The sequence below is a fragment of the Rattus norvegicus genome, chromosome 16 (assembly GCF_036323735.1).
Source record: "Rattus norvegicus strain BN/NHsdMcwi chromosome 16, GRCr8, whole genome shotgun sequence".
NCBI classification, from domain to species: Eukaryota; Metazoa; Chordata; class Mammalia; order Rodentia; family Muridae; genus Rattus; species Rattus norvegicus.
The window spans coordinates 70,956,009-70,976,277 of record NC_086034.1 but is presented as its reverse complement, the minus strand read 5'-3'; the positions used below and the strand labels follow the sequence as shown (position 1 = coordinate 70,976,277).

At 38.6% G+C, this 20,269-nt stretch overlaps 1 protein-coding gene across 13 annotated transcripts in view; it reads right to left on the bottom strand.

Moving 5' to 3' along the window:
* The window catches only part of LOC120093063 (sperm motility kinase-like), a 126,964-nt gene extending 112,265 nt beyond the window's left edge, over window positions 1-14,699 (bottom strand). For 4 of the 13 annotated variants that reach the window (XM_063275881.1, XM_039095143.2, XM_039095149.2 and 1 more), the window contains exons 1-3: window positions 14,430-14,676; window positions 11,401-11,524; window positions 9,750-9,801 (exon numbers count right to left, since the gene is read on the bottom strand). The gene's annotated coding sequence lies outside the window, so the exon portion shown is untranslated. Of the gene's footprint in view, window positions 1-9,749; window positions 9,802-11,400; window positions 11,525-13,798; window positions 13,853-14,429 lie in introns of all 13 variants that reach the window. The other 9 variants (XM_039095145.2, XM_063275878.1, XM_063275880.1 and 6 more) reach the window with 7 other exon arrangements.
* Window positions 14,700-20,269: the final 5,570 nt, after the last annotated feature.

Sequence of the window (20,269 nt, the reverse complement as noted above, 5' to 3'; positions counted from 1 at the left end):
ACAAATAAAACATTATATCCTGGAATAAGGATAAGCACCACAGTGAACTTGTCAGAGAATGCTGAATATCTAAAGTGTTGAGGGGAACACTCCCATCAATCTTGAATTATATTTTTACCAAAAGTATCCTTCAAATGTGAAAAAGGAGACTGTTTCAGATCTTGGGTGTAGTTCAGTGGTAGAGTGCTTACCTAGCATGCCCTGGCTTCTTTCCTAGCGCCACAGAACCAAACCAAACCAAGATAGGAAAAAGCAAGCTACCCCAAGATTTTTTTTTCTTAGACTAATGAATGGTTGGGGGTCTGGGGAGGAATCTTCACATCTTCACTAGTTGACCAACTTGCTGAATAATGTTAAATGTCTGGATGTAATCAGAATGTATTATTATATTAGTATAAAACTTTCAAAGAGTGAATTACTTTAAAAAGAAAATTCCTCTTTAGTGTGAATGAAAATTATATAGACTACGCCTTTGCCTTTATGTGAAAAAAGAAAGTTCACTGAAGAAATAGATAAATATAAAATAAATCTTTTATTACTTTTACTTTCAATTTGTAACCAGTTGTTTAGAATACTGAACATAATGATTTTGTGGCAGGAATGATAATTTCCAAACCAAAACAGTACTTCCTTTCTGCAGAGGAAACAGCCCAACACATGCACTGGGAACTATCTGAAACTACAGATAGGTTAAAAACATTTTGTCTTATGCATGCCTATGTATCATGAAGCTTAATTAAAAAGTAGGATCAGTAAAAGATTAAAATCTGTAACCTGTTCAAAATATAAATTCTAAAAATTCGCTTCAATAAAAGATACAGGCAAATGCTCTCTTTCAATATTTTACTGTACTTTTATGTTTTATTTTTAAAAGGTACTTTATGGCTTCTCTTTATAATTTATGAATTGCAAGTATTGCTACTCTTGTAATTTGGGGCTATTCCTAAGTAAACTATAAGTTACTTGATGGTAGTGGCAAGAAAATGTAACCCCAGTTCTGGGAAGCTGAGGTAGGATGACCAGGAGTTTGAGGGGCAGTACGCTGAGCTACTTAGAAAGTTACATATTTCAAACTCTCTCTCCCTCTCTCTCTCTGTGACAGAGAGGGAGAGAGAAGGAGGGAGGGAAGGAGGGAGGGAGGGAGGGAGGGAGGGAGGGAGAGAGAGAGAGAGAGAGAGAGAGAGAGAGAGAGAGAGAGAGAGAGAGAGCGCTGGGGTTGGGGATGAACAAGTACTTAAACACCAGTTTTATAGTCTGGATACCTAGATGGTTACTGTGTAACAAGCAAAGGGTAGCACATACAATGTGAGCACACTGGACAAATGCAGCCACAAACGGGGTGGTCCAAAGCAGTGCGAGATTTCATTGTATCACTCAGAATGTTTAATTTAAATTTTATAAATTATTTCTGTATTTTTTGCTTAGTATTTTTGAATCTCAACTCACCAAGGTAATTAAAATCACAGAATATGAAAATAATTAACTAGAAGGCATGAATGTGGCATTGTTTTGTTTCTTTGTGGTTTTTTTTTGTTTGTTTGTTTGTTGATTATGTTTGTTTGGTTTTGAGACAAGGTCTCCCTACATAGCCTGAGCTGGCTTTAAACTGTCAATATTATATAAATTTCAAGATTACAGGTGAACATTCCTATGCCTTGTTTCTGTAATACTTTTGGAAGTTATTTTTATAAGTTAGTATATGTTGTCATAAATGCAAGGGTAGCAACAGATATTTTTGTAGGTATACTAAAAGAGAAAAAAAAAACCAGAATCATAACATCTCATGTAAATCAGTGGCAAGAAAGAAAAACAGGAAAGTGAGTGAAACAAATCTGAAACATTTGCAAATATAGTAGCTATTGAAAGAGTTATATCAATAAACACTTTATATGTGAACAGTCTAAATGCACCAAGTAGTAAACAAGACATTCAGGGTGTATTGACAAAATGCTCAGTTATATGCTGTACATGACAAACCTCTTTTAAGTATGAAGAGTCACCTAGGTAAACTGAAAAGGATGGGAAAAGTATTCCCTGTTAACACCAAAAGAAATAACCATGGAATAGCTACATTAAACTCTTGTAAAACACAAAGTCTGCTTTAGCTTAATTTTATAAAAGATCCACTGCCTGGCTTTGGTCAGGTAGCTGTCTTTTCTTCATCAAATTGCTCTGTTCCTTTTAACTCACCACTTACTTGTACTTTCGTTGTTCTGTTACAAGCTATATTTGGTGCCAGTGTTCCATGTATTAAACTAATAACAGAGAGTCCCAACTATTGTTGCCTGGAAACTGTTTTGTGAGTCCCAAAACTTAATTCCACTTGTTGACCTTGAGTTTGATGGTGAGATTTCATATAACCCATAGAATCACATAAAAAACATATGATTGAGCTTTACTTACTGACTAAGCGCTATAGAAAGCAAATGATCCTACAGAGAATTTTGGAATCTGGCTTTTAAATGCATAGTAGGGCAGGGGCAAGGGATCTGTCTGGTACCAAGTCAAGACAAGGGACCTTTATGCTCCAAACAACCAATGTTGCCTAAGGGCTACTCCTGGTAAGGGTCACAATCTTGAACAAAGAATCGGTCAGTAGGGGGCCTCTTTTCCCATAGATGACTACAACTGCACAGTGGGCTCAGAATGCAGCCACTCTTTCAGGTGGTCATTTGTCCTATAATGGAAGGCAGCAAAGTTTTTAGGTGCAGCTTTTAAGGACAGCCACAATTTCTGTAAGAGAAGGCATCTCTGAGCAGCCAGATGTAATATTTCCCCCAGTTTTAGATGCTAACAAGGAGAAATGAGTGAACACATGTTATCCCAATACCAAATTCTCCTGGTCTAGTTGAGAGATCACTTATGAAAGACAGCTGAAAACCGGAAGGCATTGTTAAGAGTTCGGCAGCATCATATTTAGTTCCGGGGGTGAACACCAGAGGCATTGCCATCACTGATATTATTATCAATGCGTTCAACTCCTGGAGTGGACAGAGAAAGAGAACTACATGGATTCAGCAACACATAGTTTTAAATGGAGTAGTTGAGGAATTCGGAGGATTTAGCAGGATCTCCACCATCTTTTCCAGTTAATATGTTCCCAATGTGTGTTAAAAGTTAATTGGACCTTGTTGCTTTAAGACATTTCTCACTTGGGTCTTGGGATCAATTTATAGACGTGAGCAGCCTCGTCCATACACAGAACACTGATACTGTCCACCAAGAGGAAAAGGCTGTCACAAATAAGACCTTAACACAAGGGACTGCCAGACTCTCACAGCTACACAAAGTAGAAGCCAGAATTAGGGCTTGTCTGTGACCGTGTTCCAGCCAGAATGAATGCGGCAACACACATATTGATTGACCCCTCTTTTAGCTTTGCAGTATGTGTGCTGTAGGTTAGAGGCATTCTGATTTGTCTCTGCTCTCGGTAGTCCAGGCACCGTCCCTCAGCTCTTGAGCAGCATGCCGAGGAGAGCAGAGTGTGTCACAAACGGTATGGCACAGGCATGGCACAGGCATGGCATTGGCCAGAGGCTGAAATCCTCTTCTGTCTCACATTCCACATGTGTGAGATGCAGCTCAGAGCCTCAACGTCTGCTGCTGTCTTAACGTGAGGAATAGGAAACAGTGAGATTGGGGACCATTTCAGCACTGAGATTGAATCACATGCCTGTGATTGAATGATCTGAAAATTAACTTTCAGTAACACAGGCCAATGCAATCTACATTTAGCCATTTTCAAAATGAAATCAGATTGTTAGCTTACCTCCTTTTCAGTTTGTAAGAGTAATCTATAACTTATAGTAAGAAAAGCCTCTGTTTGGGTTAAAACACTTATAAATGAGAGACTAAAGAAAAACTTAAAGACTGAAATTAAGGGGTGGCGGAGTGACAGGGACCAGGGGTGGTGTGATGGTTAACTTTGGTTGTCAACTTGACAACATCTGGAATCAATGAAATCAAGCAGCTGGGCACACCTGTGAGGGGCTTAGTTGATTCTATCTGAGGTCAGAAGACCCATAAAGAAGGGCATGGAAGAAGGAAGCTTTCGCTTTTTCCCTGCTTGCCCTCGCTCTCAGTGGCATTTTGTCTATCCTGTTGTTGAGGCATCATTTGCTGCGATTGGAGCATACTTATTTAGGATTCCAATATAGCCTGAAGACCAGCAGCTCTTTAGGAATCCTCCAGGACCCTGATACCAGATTGGTCCTGCTGAGATATCCAGTCTCCTGGATTGAAAAACCCTAGATCTTTGGCATTTCCAGAAGACAGCCACTGATAGACTATTAAGACTATAGCCTGTAGGCCATTCTGTTCATATAGAGAATAGTGCACGTGGCATCTCTCTAACCTAAAACCTATGCTTAAAGAAACTGAAACTATGCTGTGCTGGACATTCTAGGGATCTCCAGATGTCATCGAACTGTGCCTTTAGGGAGGAAACAAGGAGAACATAGGCCCTATAGGATAGTTGAGTAGCATCACCCAAGGCCAGCTGTCTTCAGATCATTATTATAGAATATAGACATTTCTACTCCCAGATTTGACCAAAAAGTATAAACCACGAGTAGAAAGCTCATATTAAGAAAGACCCCCAAACTGGGAGTGTGGGTATAGCTCTGTGTTAGAGCATTTATTTATCTGGAAGGAAGGAAGCCCTGGGTTTGCGCCATAGAGCAAAGGCAAACAAACAAAAACCCGAACAAATGGAAGGAGACGCACACACACACACACACACACACACACACACACACACACACACACACACACACAGAGACAGAGACACAGGCAGAGACACACGGAGACAGAGACAGAGACACATGGAGACACAGAGAGAGACAGCGAAGCAGAGCATTTCCATAGCCAGAAAATAAAATTTCCAGCAGATGCACTGACTTTCCTAATTTGTTTGTTCCCCATTTTATTTCTTACACATTTTGCAACTTCTCTGGGCCTCAATTTTTGTTAACTTAGTATGCTATGGCTAGCATTATTTGAATATACGATTTTTTCCTATTGACCACTTGATATTGAGTAAATGTTGATTTTATCTTATCCCTCACCAGTAAAAATATCTTTCTACAATTTCTTAGGCCTTGTTTCCTCTGTTATCTCATTATAAAAGGAAGACTTTTCCCACTCCTGTCCACTACTCTCTATGGTGCCTATTGAATGCTTTGCCCCTTTAAATAAAGGACCTTAGGGATGTACACATCTCTACCTAAGAGCAGTTAGGAGAGGCTCTCTAGAAGCAAAGTCATTCAAGAGAAGAAGCCATCCATGTAAGGAGTTAAAGATAATAAAATCTATACGTCCAACTTGGAATGCCAGCCCTCAGCTCATCAAGGTCTTTGGTTAGCATTCCATAATTATTCGAAGTTCTGGGGTTCATTTTGTCACAGCACACCTTCTGTGTCGCCTGAACCTGCACGTCTCACCAAGTTTGCAGGAAATACGAGTTTTGTCTTTCAGCAGCTTAATATAAAGGAGAAATATGAAGCTGATTCCCCCAGAACATCACTGCTAGTGTGTCTGCTCCTAAAACCCACGACATAATACAGTTTTTATGAGCCTGGTGACTAAAATTCCATTTTATGTTTCACCCAAAAGGGATGACAAACAATCTTGTCAACAAGTTCATACAAACCAGATAAGGGGCTTTATGTAAACTCCGATTATGTTGCCTCGGCTTTACAAAAATTTCCATTCCAGGGAGCATTTGCCTTATTATTAATAAACAGATTGGCTTTCCAATATGGGTTATAAATAATAAAGTTGATAAATTGCCCTCCTTTTCTTTTTCTTTACTCCTAAAGTACCCTGCACCCACACAGTCTGGTTACCATGAAAGTTTATAATAAAATTTGTGTGTGTTGCTTCATTCACATTTCTGCATTATTTTGTTTCTCTTCAAGTCAGTGAATAGAAGACAAATTTACATCATGATAAGAGCCCGGGCAGATGCTATCCATAATGCTATGCTAAGTACTTGGCACATGCAGAGTGTATTTTTCTCTTTGGGGAACAGGACTGCTCATCTCTCTTTACTGCGGAGTGGTAATGCTTATTGTGTCACAGCAAAAGCTCAGAGCCCTTCATTGGGTAGTGTGCTCCCTCACAAATGTTACTCACTTTCTGATGCCTCTCAGCGCCATCACCTCTGCCTTTGGCCTGTGTGGCAACGAAGTTCAAATTGTGCAGCTCTGGCTGCCTTATCTTTGCCACATTCCGTAGGGTCTTGTCACATCAAAGACTTGGTTATTCTTTAAAAAACGCAGGGAACGGGTTGGGTTGGTAAAAGAGGCAAGCGATGTTTTACACTCAATCCTTCTCTTTTGCTGCCTAAACTCAAATTTGTGCCCAGATGACATTCTTGACATTTTCAGGAAAATGTGCCTAGTCACACTTGGGAGCGATCGTCACACTTGGGAGCGATAGTCACACTTGGGAGCGATCGTCACCCATCCTCCGTCTTCGTTCCTTTCTGGTTACAGTAGGGAACAGAAAACTGTTTTTGACTTAATAATTCGAACTCGGGAAACACTTGAGGGAACTAATGTAGAGATCTTGGGAATCTGTGCTTCTGTATGGAGATACTAACAAATGAACTTTTGTTTAAAGTTCACGGCTAGGTGTTCCTGGCGGATATTAACAGAACACTAATTTGTGGCATCGTTGCCTGTACCTGGTTGGGCACTATGAGGTAATTTCAAAAGTCAGGGATATTACTGACCTAGAAATGTAGAAGATATGCCCGGTTCTTCTTCCCAGTCCCATGCTCCCAGAAATAAGACCCAGACTCAAAATATATTTACGAATGCATATAGCTAGGCTCTACTCTGACTAGAATCATAACTTAAGATATCCCATTTATTTATTTTAATCTATACTTTGCCATGTGGCTGGTTGGTTACCTGTGCTCAGGTACACGTGTACAGCTCCTCACATCTCGGGTGGATCATCGGGTGCCTGGTCTATCCCAGAATTCTTTTCCTCCCGGATGTCCCGCCTCCTATTTCCTGCCTAAGTCATAGGCCATAGGCTTTTTTAATTGACAGATGATACATCCTTACAATACACAAGATATTCTATCTACATAGAAATGAGTAAACTATTGGCTCAAAGTAAGCTTTTATGGAATCTGTTGTCTAAAAATTATAAGAACATGAAATACACTATTTACTTTAGCTTTGTCTATGTCTTGAAGGCATTAGTTATATACATCATGGAGAATATGCATGAAAACAACAATAACGTTGAGGCTGGAGAACTTTATCTACTAAGTCTAGTTCTGTATCTGTAAAATGGTTACAACTAAGATCTCTATGTTTATTTGTAAAGAAAGGGTAAAAAGACATCATTCAGCAGCCATTGTATTAACATAAAACATGCAAAGAAATAAAAAAAATGACACATTTACTGGAAGAGTGAGCAGACTAAAACCAATATTCCCTTTGGTCTAAGTATTTTCATATAAATGACTGATAAATTGTTATTCAGAAGAATTATAGATTGCTATTAGTGACTCTGGCTTTAAATCTTGCCAAGCGGATGGCAACAAAAGTAGTCTGCCCAAGCTAATGAAATGAAACGAAAGCTGTGCTTAGAAAAATGAATTAAAAGGGATGTCAAGGTGGCTTAGTGGGTCGAGGAGACGCCTGAGCCTGCCTGCTCACCTGAGCTTGATCCCTGAGCTCAGATAAAGGTGGAAGGAGATATGGCCTCAAGATAGTTGTCCACGAGTTCCACATAATGCCATGGCACATGCTCGCTCCCACAGACACTCTGTATTAAATTTAGTTTTATTTTAAAACTAAATCTAAAAGCACAACAAAAAGAAACTAATTACTTGGGGATCAAAATCCAAGTGTTAGAGAGAGAACAATGCGGTCATGGTGAAGAGAACAAGAAGGAAGGATGAGAGGGAACTTAACTGAGTGAGGACATTACACAACAGAAAGACAAGCGACATGTTTAGTTTTCAGAAACATGTAGAAAGAAGAACGCAGTACTTCTAGTGGAAGTGGAAAGATGATATTAGTACGAATACTACAACTATTTAAAACTCAGATATTTTAAAACTAATACATAAACAAATTAAAATTTTAGATTACAAGGTCAAATAGTTTAAAGAAATGGAAATAAGCCAACTTCCTCAGAAGATAAGAAAAATGAAGTGTACTATATAGTGCTTCATTCATGTGATAGTACAATGCTTTTGACATGTATTTCTGATAATCACATGAAAAGATTATAGATTAATAAATTATAAACCTAAAAATCAATGAAATATTAACCAGCTTTAAATAACTATAAATATTTTATATCTAAAATTTAATTGTAGTAAAATTATATGCTTGGCTTAACATTCAAAAAGCAAATCAATGGAACTCACTATACAAAGAAGAAAAGAAACCAAAACCAATAGATTTACTTCAAAAAATGTGGGGGTATTTTAATCATTATACTTACTAAGCATTAGTAATAGAAAGTAATATTTTAACCTGAAAGTGATGTAGGAAAAATGTTTGTAGTGACATCCTACATGTAGAAGAGATGTTTATATTTGTAGTCAATATGTGACCAAATCTTAAGACAGAATGTAGCTCAGAAAATAAGATTTCAGGATTTGAAAAAAATGAATAAAACTGAATTCATTTATATAAAAGCTTTGTGGTTGTATAATAGTCCAAGGAAATAAAAAGAAACTAAATGAATAAGTTAATTTAATGATGTCACTCAGTTCAAGATCAAAATGCACTAATAAATCATGCATCTGTGAATCATTTTACAAAGGTTGATTTAAAGCTACAAAAATGCTATTGGTCACAGCAGAAACAACATAGCAATTTAAGACTTAATCAGTGGGACTCCTACACTGGAACTTGTTTCCTGAGATTAATTTTAGAAGACTCAAAGGAGAAGATGACTGAGTCCCAGAGTTTTCAGATCTCACTTTAGCTACAAATTATTCAATACACAATTGTTCTGAATTTCTAGGACACTTTTCTTTCTTTCTTTTTTTTTTTTTGTTGGAAACATTTGGTTTTTAAAATTAATACAGAAAGTACAAGGCCCAGAAGAACTTAAAACAAATTAGAGAGACAGAGACAGAGACAGAGACAGAGACAGAGAGATCAGAACAGTGAAATGCTTCAAAAATTAGAACAGAGTGTTGTAAATTCAGAAGAAACAAGCAGCCAGGTGGAACAAGCCAATGAGTTTAAAAAAAACTTAACAAACACATTCTTGCCGGACAGAGAAGAAAGGTATCTTTTCTCCCATTGATGTCGGAAAAGGCCATCCTCTGCTACATAAACAGCTGGAAGCCATGGATCCCTCCATGTGTACTCTTTGGTTGGTGATTTAGTCCCTGGGAGCTCTGTGGGGGCCGGTTGGTTGATATTGTTCTAAAGGATTTAAGGAACTGAAGAGATTTGTAATATATAATTTAGTTAAGAGATTCATACTCAAAACTAATTTGAAAATATTTAGTGAGGAAAAAGGTAACCATCTTAAAAGAGCAATCTACAAAAGGGCTGTGAATATGACCGTAAATGTATCAAAAATTGTCCAGTGTCTCCCTTTTCCATGAGTGTGGAGTCAATCTTCAATAATATCCTACAATTTAACGGCCACTTCTGTCACTTTAATTGGATTAAAAACACCTAGGGCAGATGTTAAGCATCTTCAAGAGTCTTGTGAAGGTGTTTATAGATAGGTTTAACTTAAGATGAAAAACCTACCTGGAATACGGGTGACACCATCTCCCTGGTTGGGGTCCCAGACTGAATAAAGCTAGAGAAAAGAGAACCTTGGCTGAGTATTCTCCTTTCTTTGATCCCAGGTTGATGCCAAGCTGCTGCCCCATCTATGCCTTCAATACCACGATTGGCTGTGTCCCTCTGCACTGTAGTGAGAATTAACCCATCTCTCCTTTAGGTGCTTAATATGAGGTATTTAAGGACAAAAATAAGAAAAGGAACTAATGTACCCCACAAAGGTTAAAATGAAGTGTTTGAAAATTCTAAGTGTTGGCATAGATTTGAAACAAATACGATTCTCATTCACTTCTGGTAGAAGTTTTTTTAATTCAAGCAATCACTTTGTTTCAAATCTAGCGATATCTAGTAAAACTGAACACATGCACCCCAGGACCAAACAACCCCATTTCTATGTAAAAACTTAGCTCATGCCCTTGAATGTGGACATTCATAGTAACACTATTTGCAGTGTCCTAAAGGTAGAAGAAAATCTAAATGCCCATCAGAAACAAAACAAGGAAATGAATAAACTAATGTTTTATTAAATATATAAACTAATAAAATTAATAAAATGTGTCATGGTAGCACATGTGTGCAGTGAAATATCAGAAATAAAGAGTGAACAATCTATTTGTAATATTTCAGGCAACAGAACATGTAATACTCATCATATGGACAATATAACAACTGCAATAGCCACTTGTCAAAGGAATAAAGTAGTAATTTTCGCAAGAAGTTTAAAAGCAATCAAAAAACTAATGCATGACATTGGTTGTTAGAAGAATGACTCATTTGGAGAAAAAAGTGTTCACTGGGATGGAGCATGAGGGAAGTTTCTGGATTTGGAATTATTTTTAATTTTTTCATCTGACTGTTAGTTACATAGATTTACACATATTTAATTTGTGAAAAAAATTGTCTATATGAGTAATTTGGTAGATGAGTAAACTCTATGCTTTTTACACCTTAATAAAAGAATTTGGGCCAACAAAGCAGGTAGGCAAACTTCAGATCTTCACTCTCCCTTCTGGGTTAAGCAGATCCTGAGGTAGGACACTACTTCCTGCCCATTCCCTTAGCCATTTCCCTAAGCCCATCCCAATACCTAGAAACACATTTCACTCTGAAGCCTCGGTGGTCACACTGTGTAAAGTGCTGTATGTTCTTGAATATGTGTGAGTAGGAAGACAATACCTTATCTGACCCAACTTAAGAAAATTTCTCTTTGCATCTTCATACAGGAGATTGCTAAAATGCAGTCAACAATAGTACCATCCATGCTTTATGATTGGAATAGAGGTGGCATTAGTCACCCTCCCTCATCTTCTCTACTAGTAATCAGTAGACAGCAATCAAGTAGCTGGGACACAGTTGAGAACAATGGATTTTATTATCAAATAACAAAGAAAAAACTTATCAGAACTGCACTTTTAAGCAAAGCTTGGAAATGTCAGTAGTCAAAGTCTTTCCAGTCATTTCTCCTTCACATTGGGATTACCCATTAGCACCAAATACAACCTTCTCAATGTACTTCCTTCTAGATTCCTTCATTACACAATAGCCACCCTCCTGCCAACTGGTGGCGAGTCCCCAGCACTCCTACTGGTCATATTTTCTTGCCTTAAGTTCTTACCTGACAAAGACTCTCCCACACTGTGACAATTCCATAGCTAGTTTCTATACTCTTCAGGTCTTGAATGGATTCTATGTTCCATGGGGGTAAACGATCCAGCCATGGTCTTGGGACACAGTGCCACCTGAGAAGAGTGAAGAGAATTTCAAAGTCTAGTTCTGTAAGACTGATGCAACTCTCAAAGCAAGTAGATTCTGATGACTAGGATTGTTATTGGTTCCTGTCTATTCCTCAAGGAACAGGAAATTACCAAGAAGCTTCTGAGTTCCAGTCAGCATTCAAGGATGAACAGAAACAACTGGGGTTGAAACTGGAGCTCAGTAATTCACAGTTACCATGTCCTTTATGGAGTACCAAAAACCTTTCTCAGTAGAGACAACTGACTTCACTATCTTAACGTATCTTTCTGATTGCAAAAGGAAGACATGAGAAAATGTACCCTGGTCAGTTAGTCTTATGGCTTTGCTCCCAATCTTGTCAATTTCTGCCATGGTAGAGTGGTGACATAGGGATGCAATTATCTCAGAGAGTAGAAAGTAGATCTTAGCAGATTACGTCTGATGCCATCAGTGACTCAGTGACATCTGTTTCATTATCAGTAAGAATAACACGGGAAAGTTCTTAGCAGGTATCTAGTGCTTACCCAGCAACACACCTTGGGCTGTTATGTTTGAAATGATCGTTCCTTTGCAATCTTCAAAATGACATACTAAAAAAAAAGTTTATATGTATAATTGAAAGGCTGTAAACTGCTTCTAATCCAAGGGTATGGTTTAATGAGCTCTGGTAAAGTTACCGTGAAGCGGTAACACAATCAGGATAAGTAACATTTGTCAACGCTACGACTTTTCATGTTCTTTTTCTTCCTCCTCTGTCATCTGTGTCTAATCATTAATCTTGTCCTCACTCTAGATAAGTTTTCATTATTTAGAATTTTACATCAATTCAATAGCCACAGCCAACCATAGCTATGAGTAAAACATATTTTATTTTATAAATTATTAAAATTTAGACTTGCTTTCTGCCACAGTGAAAGATAGCATACACCCATTAAAGTTATAAACATTTACACAAACACACACACACCCACACACAGCTCTATATTCATGCTTATCTGTGGGTTTCTCCTTTATTTTGAACCCACTTGTTCAATATGCTAGAGAGAGACCACTCTTCCCCTAATTTCAGAGTTGCCATTTATTTATACTCTTTCTTTTTTTATCTTCGGTCTTAAGTCAAACTTAAGAATTCAGTGTAATTTGTTCCTATAGATTTAGGTACTTTTACATCCACGAAGGCCTGGGGATTAATGGAATAAATAAGTAGCCGGCCTGTGAGGCCAAATCCATGGTGTTCCTTGCAAAATCCATTCCATCTGATAACTTCGCTCCTTAAGCACCAGTCCAACTGCCACTGGCTTTACCATCACTGGCTGCCAGACTATTCTATTTAGACCTTATCAAACTATGCAGCCAACCTGAAATTCAAGCTTGCTCACTCAGAGGCTGGTTCCCCAGTGGAAGATAACGCACAGAAGGTAGATTTATCTGAGCTGAGAGTGGAGCATTAAAGATAGTAGTTCTAAAACACAACAGAGGTCAACTAAATGCAGAAAAGTTGTATATGGGAAATGATACAAGTGAAAGGAAAGGGGACAAAAATAACGGAAATCCTAAAGCCTCAAACGAACATCAATTCTAGAGATTCTGCAACCTGTAGAGATACATGTTGGTCTACATGTGGGCAGAGGAACACTTCAAAGCTGGGAAATCCCACGTGAAGGCAGGACGAGCCTGAAGTTAGTCAGGTTTATACACGCGTCTGCACATGCATGTGTATATGTGAGTGTGTGTGTGTTAAAGTCTTCTGAGTCCTGTGTTGACTGAGGTAAAAAATCAAGAGAAAGGAACTAGACATGTGCCTTAGTTATTTTCTCATCACGATGAACATATCACAGACTACCCGACAGAAACAATTTCAAGGAAGAAATGTTTGTTTTGCTAAGAGTTTCACAGATTTTAGTCACTAGAGTGGGCAAGGCATGGATGGGGGAATATAACTCTTGACTTCCAACAGATACAAAGCAGGAATACATGCTGAAACCAGGGTATAGAATGACTTTCAGAGGCCCATCCTGAGTATCGATCTCCTCCCAGCCAGTCTGACCCAGTAATACTTCACGACCTTCAGAGTATCATAGTCTGAAGGGCAAACATTAACAACAAGAGCCTGTGAGGGAGATTTCAGACTCAAAACAAGCTGACTCCAGAATGTCTCTGGTGTTTCTTATTTGAGGTGCAAATTAAAGGGTTTCTCCAGCTATTATGCAAACCCAACTCGTGCCTGAATATAGTCTTGACTATCAGGTTAATAGGAAAATTAGCATAGTAAATCTCACCCTTTAATCTGCATTCTATTGGCCACTCATTTCTTTTTGTCCTCCTTTTCAGTCCTATGAATTAACAAACAATCCATAATATTAGGGACTTGAAACAAATTTTACTTTTAATCCTCCACAATTATGCGTTTTATTAAGTCTGAGTCGCTGGGCCCGGACCTGAGGCTTGTGAAAGAGATTCTCGACTTCAAAGGAAAATGCATAGCTATTGGCAAACTCAGGGGGGGGGTTAGTCTATAAATAGCCCAATTTCAATAAACCCAGCTTAATAGTTTTCTCTTTGAACCCCATTATGTCCTTTAATACAACACGGCATTTAGTTGTTTTTATTTTTAGTAATCTCTCTGTGTGTTGGTGAATTAAGTTTTCAGCTCGTTTCAACCTGAGCCATCCAAATTAGATTTTTGGCCGTTGTTGTTCTCTCTTTCGGGGTTTAAGTCGTTGACATAATTGCTAGATCTTACTAAGTTTAGGTGGAATCTTTCCCAGGAATTATCCTCTACTGCAAAGTAAATGACGTCAATTTTGTTTGCCTTTCTGAGCAAGTTTTGATTTAAACAAATGCCATAGGAAAATAAACTCTGCTTATCAATGGTGTGTAATCTATGCTTAGAGAAGAATCTTTACTCACCGGAGTTAAGTTAAATGGGCTTCGTTCCTCAAGATGGAGATGTTCCTTCCACACACGGGAGAAGTGGAGCTTTGAACAGCAACACCAGCCACTAGTCTGTTAGTCTTTTAATTCTAGCAACTTCCTTGAGAAATCAGTGGTGTTCAATAGAAATGAGAACCACATGATATTGAATCCCACACTACTCTTTAGAGACAGCCACTGTGTGGCCAACTGGGATCGGCAGTTTGTAATGGACGCCCCTTTTAATGCGCACACGCGCACGCGCACGCGCATGCGCACTGCTACACTCCTCTTTGTGGGTAATTTCCCTGACTTTTCTGAATTAAGTTTCGTTAAGTTTGGGTGCGTGTTGGTTGGTCCATTAAGGAATAGAACATGTAAGAGACTTCAGATCATCCGACCTGTGAGGGCTAACTGTGAAAAGGCTCTGTCTATCATGGGACCACACAGCCCCCAAAAAGCCAAATGTAAAGAAAAATGAGAGCTTTCTTGGTGAAACCAAAACTCAGTTTTGGCTTCTCTCTCTGGCTCTCTGGCGGGAAGCACGGATCATTCACATTGGTAATGTCCTCACTAAATCTGCTTGGAGAAAGTGACAGGTCTAATTTGTTACTGACAGACCAGCGTCTGGGAGCACGTTTAAAATGCATTGCTTTTGCTTTGGGATTGCTGTGTGGCTTCTGCCAGGTAGGCTAGGTGTTTGGTTAAATACTACCTGCAATTTCATCAATCAGCTCGGAGCCTCCTAGTGAAAGGGCTTTGGCTGCCTTAGCTCTCCTGCCTCCTTCTCCAGGCAGATAATAGTCCAAGGAAGACAAGTCTGAAGGTGCTGTGATGTGAATTCCAGATCCTGAGGAAGGATTCCCGAATCAATAGCTTTCTGCCTAATAAATAATTGTGAATGATCTGAACGAGACTGAATTTGTTCCTTGACACGTATGAGTGAGTGTGAGGACTGTTTTCATTAAATAGAAAATGTCTTTGAGGCTCTCTTTGGATCTTCGTTAGAGTGACTTTAAAATTGAACGAGAATTTAGAAACGCGATGCAGATTGGGTCTGAGAAATGGGATAAAGTTCCTCCATGAGGAAAAAGCTGCAATCGAAACCTATGAGCTGAATTGATAATACAATTAATATTTTGTGGGAAGGGTGATTGAATCCTGATGCCAAGCAAGCTCAGAGAAATGAAAATAGGTTTTCAGCGTCGTTTAAATTATTTAGATCATTCCCAGGACAGGCTTCCTCCATAGTGCAGGCACTTAGCTTATGCAAAAAGTCACAGGGGAAGTAGAGAAGAGTGGAACACCTTCTGCTCCACGATATGTCTGACTTCCAGCTGGAATTGAGTGTGGAGACCTAGAAATCCACTCTGGGATTACTGGCAACCTCAGAATTGAAAGCTAGTTTCTAAAAATATCAAAAATCAAGTAGTTTTAGAGATGTATATGGGTCATAATTTAGAGGAAAATTCACGTTTTTCTTTTATTTCACATCTATTTTCCATTTATTCTAACCACACTGGTTTCTCGATTTTTCTCGTAAAAGCGTATGTGCATACTCCCACACTTACAAGGTCCAAAGGTTTATGCACCAAGGGACTGGAATGTAAACCACAAATAAATAAGCCTTACTTCCGTCTACAAGAATGTATGCATTGTCTTACTCAAGCCATCATACCTCGGAAGTTTGTATTTCCACCCACAGGGTTTCAGAGCTAGTTGAGACTTGGCGACATTTCTCCCTTGGTGCTGTGACTAGAAAGAACCTTCTAGCATTGTGTGAGCAAGCCAGTAGAGGTGAAGCTTCGGTTGAGAACTAGCTTGAGTTTGCCACATTCTGGCTCAGGCATGTGACGTCATCAGCAGCAGGGTCTTATCATCAAGTTTTAGAGGTCAACCAATAGCAATGAGAATAGCTACAGTGTTTGTGGGATGTCTATGGGAAACCACTGACCAACCTTTTGAACAGCCGTAGCCCATACCAAGCACTTGGTTTTTATTTAATAGCCTAAGATATTTGGGAAGCTAATATCCTCTCAGTAGAGAATAATTCCATTTAAACTGCACACACACACATATATATATATATATATATATGTATGTATATATATATATATATATGTATGTATATATACATATATGTGTGTGTGTGTGTGTGTGTGTGTGTGTGTGTGTGTGTGTGTGTATTTTAGGAAGCTTCTACACTGGCAGGTTTCTAAATGGTATTTTCAAAGGTCTTTAAATATTGGTTATTTTTCTTCTCCTCAGTGCCTTTCCATCCCTCAGTCCGTATGAGCCATCCTGTTCCATTATTCCCTGTCCTCCTGTATAACTTGGCATTCTGTTCTCATTTCCTTGAAAGTTCCCAATGCTCTCTTACTAGTTTCCTGCTTTCTATGGGTGCTCTGATTTAAATGCAAGCATCTAAATACTGAAAGCCATCATTCACCTATGAAATACATCCTGTGTTTGTCTTTCTGGGTTTGGGCTACTTATTCAGAATGCCTATTTCCAGCTCTATCCATTTACATACACATTTCATAACTTCATTTCTCTTTACGGCTAAATAAGACAAGAGAAGATGATAAAGAACCAATAAATGGGAAAGGGGGACGTAAAAGTATCCTTATTTGCAAATGATATGGTTCTTCACATAAAAGATGCTGAAGACTCTACCAGACATCTCCCAAAGCCAATAAACACAGCCAGCGAAGTAGCAGGATACAAAATTAACACACAAAAATAGTCTGACTTCATCTGAATTATAAACGTATTAAGAAAGAAATATGGAAAACAATCTCACTCGTGGTAGCCTCAAAATAGTTTATAATAAATATAACAGAGGAAATGACAGGCTAGTGCAACGAAAACTTTAAGATTCTGAAGAAAGAAATCGAACAAGACACTCAAAGATGGAAACTACTACCATGTTCATTCAAATAAGGACACCTTTATCTCTCCCTGTCCAATTTATTTCTCTTTTATCTTCTTCTCTTGTCTTATTGATTTAGCTAAGACTTCAAGTGCTATGTTGAACCAGGAACATAGACATCTTCATGTTTCTCTTCATTTTACTAGAAATGCTTTGGGTTTTCCCCTACTTGGCATGATATTGCCTATGGGCTTTTATGGTACCCTTATTGTGTTGAGATATGTCCCTGTATCTTTACACTCTTGGCGACTTTTATTATGAGTGGATGTTGGATTTTCTCAAGGTCCTTTTCTGGATGTTAATAAACGATCATATGGGTTTATGCCCCCGAATCTATTCATGCTTCGCACTAAATTTATTGATACATGTATGTGGAATAATGCCTACATTTCTGTGATAAAGCCAACTTGAAAATGGTGGATGATCTTTTTGATATTTTTAAAATTTGATTTATAAGCATTTATTAAGAACTTTTGCATCGAAGTTCATCAGGGAGGTTGGACAATCATTCTCTCTCTCTCTCTCTCTCTCTCTCTCTCTCTTTCTCTCTCTCTCTTTGCTTGTTAGGTCTTTGTGAGAATTTGGTTATTGTAAAAGGGTTAACAAGAGTTCTTTTTCTAGCTTACAGATTTTTTTTTAATTAGTATTGGTGCTAGTTCATTGCGGGTCTGTTTGAATTCCATGCTGACTCTTTCTGTACCTGGGTTTTCTTACTGTTGGGAGATTTTAAGTTAATATTTAATTCACTGATTTTTAGGGATCTGCTTATATTATTTATTTTAACTTGATTTGACAGTGTAGATTAGGTGCATTATAATTTCATTTACTACTTTTAAATTTCCCAGTTTAGTGAAAAATAAATATTTGGGGGGGCACTTGTTTCTTGTTATAATGTCCAAATAAAGTTATAATTGCAATATTATCATGTTCAGTTCAATAACATTTTTAATTCATTAAAATATGATAGTTCCCCCAATTTCTTCTCCCCCATTCGGCCTTCTCATATCCCTTTTACTCTCTCTCAAATTTAAATCCATAACCTCTATTTAAATTTTTATTATTATTACCTATATGTATACACACACACACCACTTTGTCCATTTAGTGTTGCTTGTAAACATATGTGATCTCAGGTATTACCACTTGGGCTTGGGTAACTAATTTGGGGACACATGCTTGAAAAAGACTTTCCTCCTCTCTCAGCTGTCAGTGGTCTGAAATCCTTTAGAACTTGTCTACGTGTGAAGTCCATCAGCAATCCTGTTCCCTGTTACCTTGTCTATGAGCATACCATTGTTCAGGAGGCCATAATGTTGAAGTATCATGACTGTAGCCTGTTTTCCATTTCTACCAGACATATCTTACAGAATAATTCATGGTTTTCTGGCTTTTACAAGTTTTCTTGTATCTCTGGAGCCTTGGGCATAATAGTTGTATTGTAGGTGTACTCAATGGGACTAGACACTGCCCTCAGTTGCTCTCTTTGTTTTGACCAGTTGTGGTTACTTGTTGTGGTTTCTCTGTGTTAAAAAAAGAAGCTTCCTTGATTTCACTTTTTCCCCTCTTTTCTTATGGTTGGAAATATAACTTTTAAAGGTATAACACTATGATTCTAGGACTTTCCTTGGTGTCATTTGTTATGTTTCCCTTTTCAGTTTTTTAAATTGGATATTTTATTTATTTACATTTTAAATGTTTCCTCTTTCCCAGTTTCCCCTTGGCAAACCTCCAATCCCATTTCCCCTTACCCTGCTTCTATGAGGGTATCCCCCATCCACTTCCTCCTCATCACCCTAGCATTCCTCTACAGTGGGGAATCAAGCCTTCACAGGACCAAGGATCTCCCCTCACACTGATGCCAGAGAAGTCCCCTTCAGCTCCTTTAGTCCTTCCTCTAACTCTTCCATTGGGGTCCCTGTGATCAGTCCCATGGTTGACTTCAAAGCATATGCTTCTGTATTGGTCAAGATCTGGCAGAGCCTCTCAGGAGACAGTCGTATCAGGCTCCTGTCAGCAAGTACTTCTTGGCATCAGTAAGTGACTGAGTTTGGCATGTGGGATGGGTCTCTAGATGGGGCAGTCTCTGAATGGTGTTTCCTTCTGTCTCTGCTCCACTCTTTGTCCCTGTATTTCCTTTAGAAAGGAGCAATTCTCCTCTCTCAAAATTTTGGAGATGGATGGGTGGTCTGATCCCTCAACCAGGGGGCCATGCCTAACCTCTGGACATGGTCTGGACAGATTCTCCCTCCTCTTTGTTGGGTATTTCAGCTAATGTCATTCCCATGGTGTCCAGTGAGGCTCTTGCTTTCCTGGCATCTGGGACTTTCTGGTTGCTACACCCAGTTCCCATCCACCATTCCTACACAACTCTGTTCAATTTCCTGACCCTCTGTACATCTCCCCCATTTCCTCCCACACCTGACTCTGCCCCTCTTTTTCCCCTCTCCCTTCTCTCTTCCTCCCAAGTCCCTCCCACCCTCTACTTCCCTTCATTATTTTTTTTTCTACCTTCTAAGTAGGACTGAAGCATCCACTCTTTGGTCTTCCTTCTTCTTGAGCTTCATGTGGTACATGAGTTGTATTATGGATATTTCAAGATCTTTGCCTAATATATACTTATCGGTGAGTAGATATCGTGTGTGTGCTTTTGTGACTGAGTTATGTCAGTCAGGATGATACTTTCTAGATCCATCCATTTGCCTGTGAATTTCATACAGTCATTGTTTTTGATAGCTGAGTAGTACTCCATTGTGTAGATGTACCATATTTTCTGTATCCATTCCTTTGTTGAAGGACATCTGTTCTTTCCAGCTTCTGACTATTTTAAATAAGGCTGCGATGAACAGAGTGGAGCACGTGTCCTTATTATATATTGGAATATTTTTTTGGGTATATGCCCAGGGGT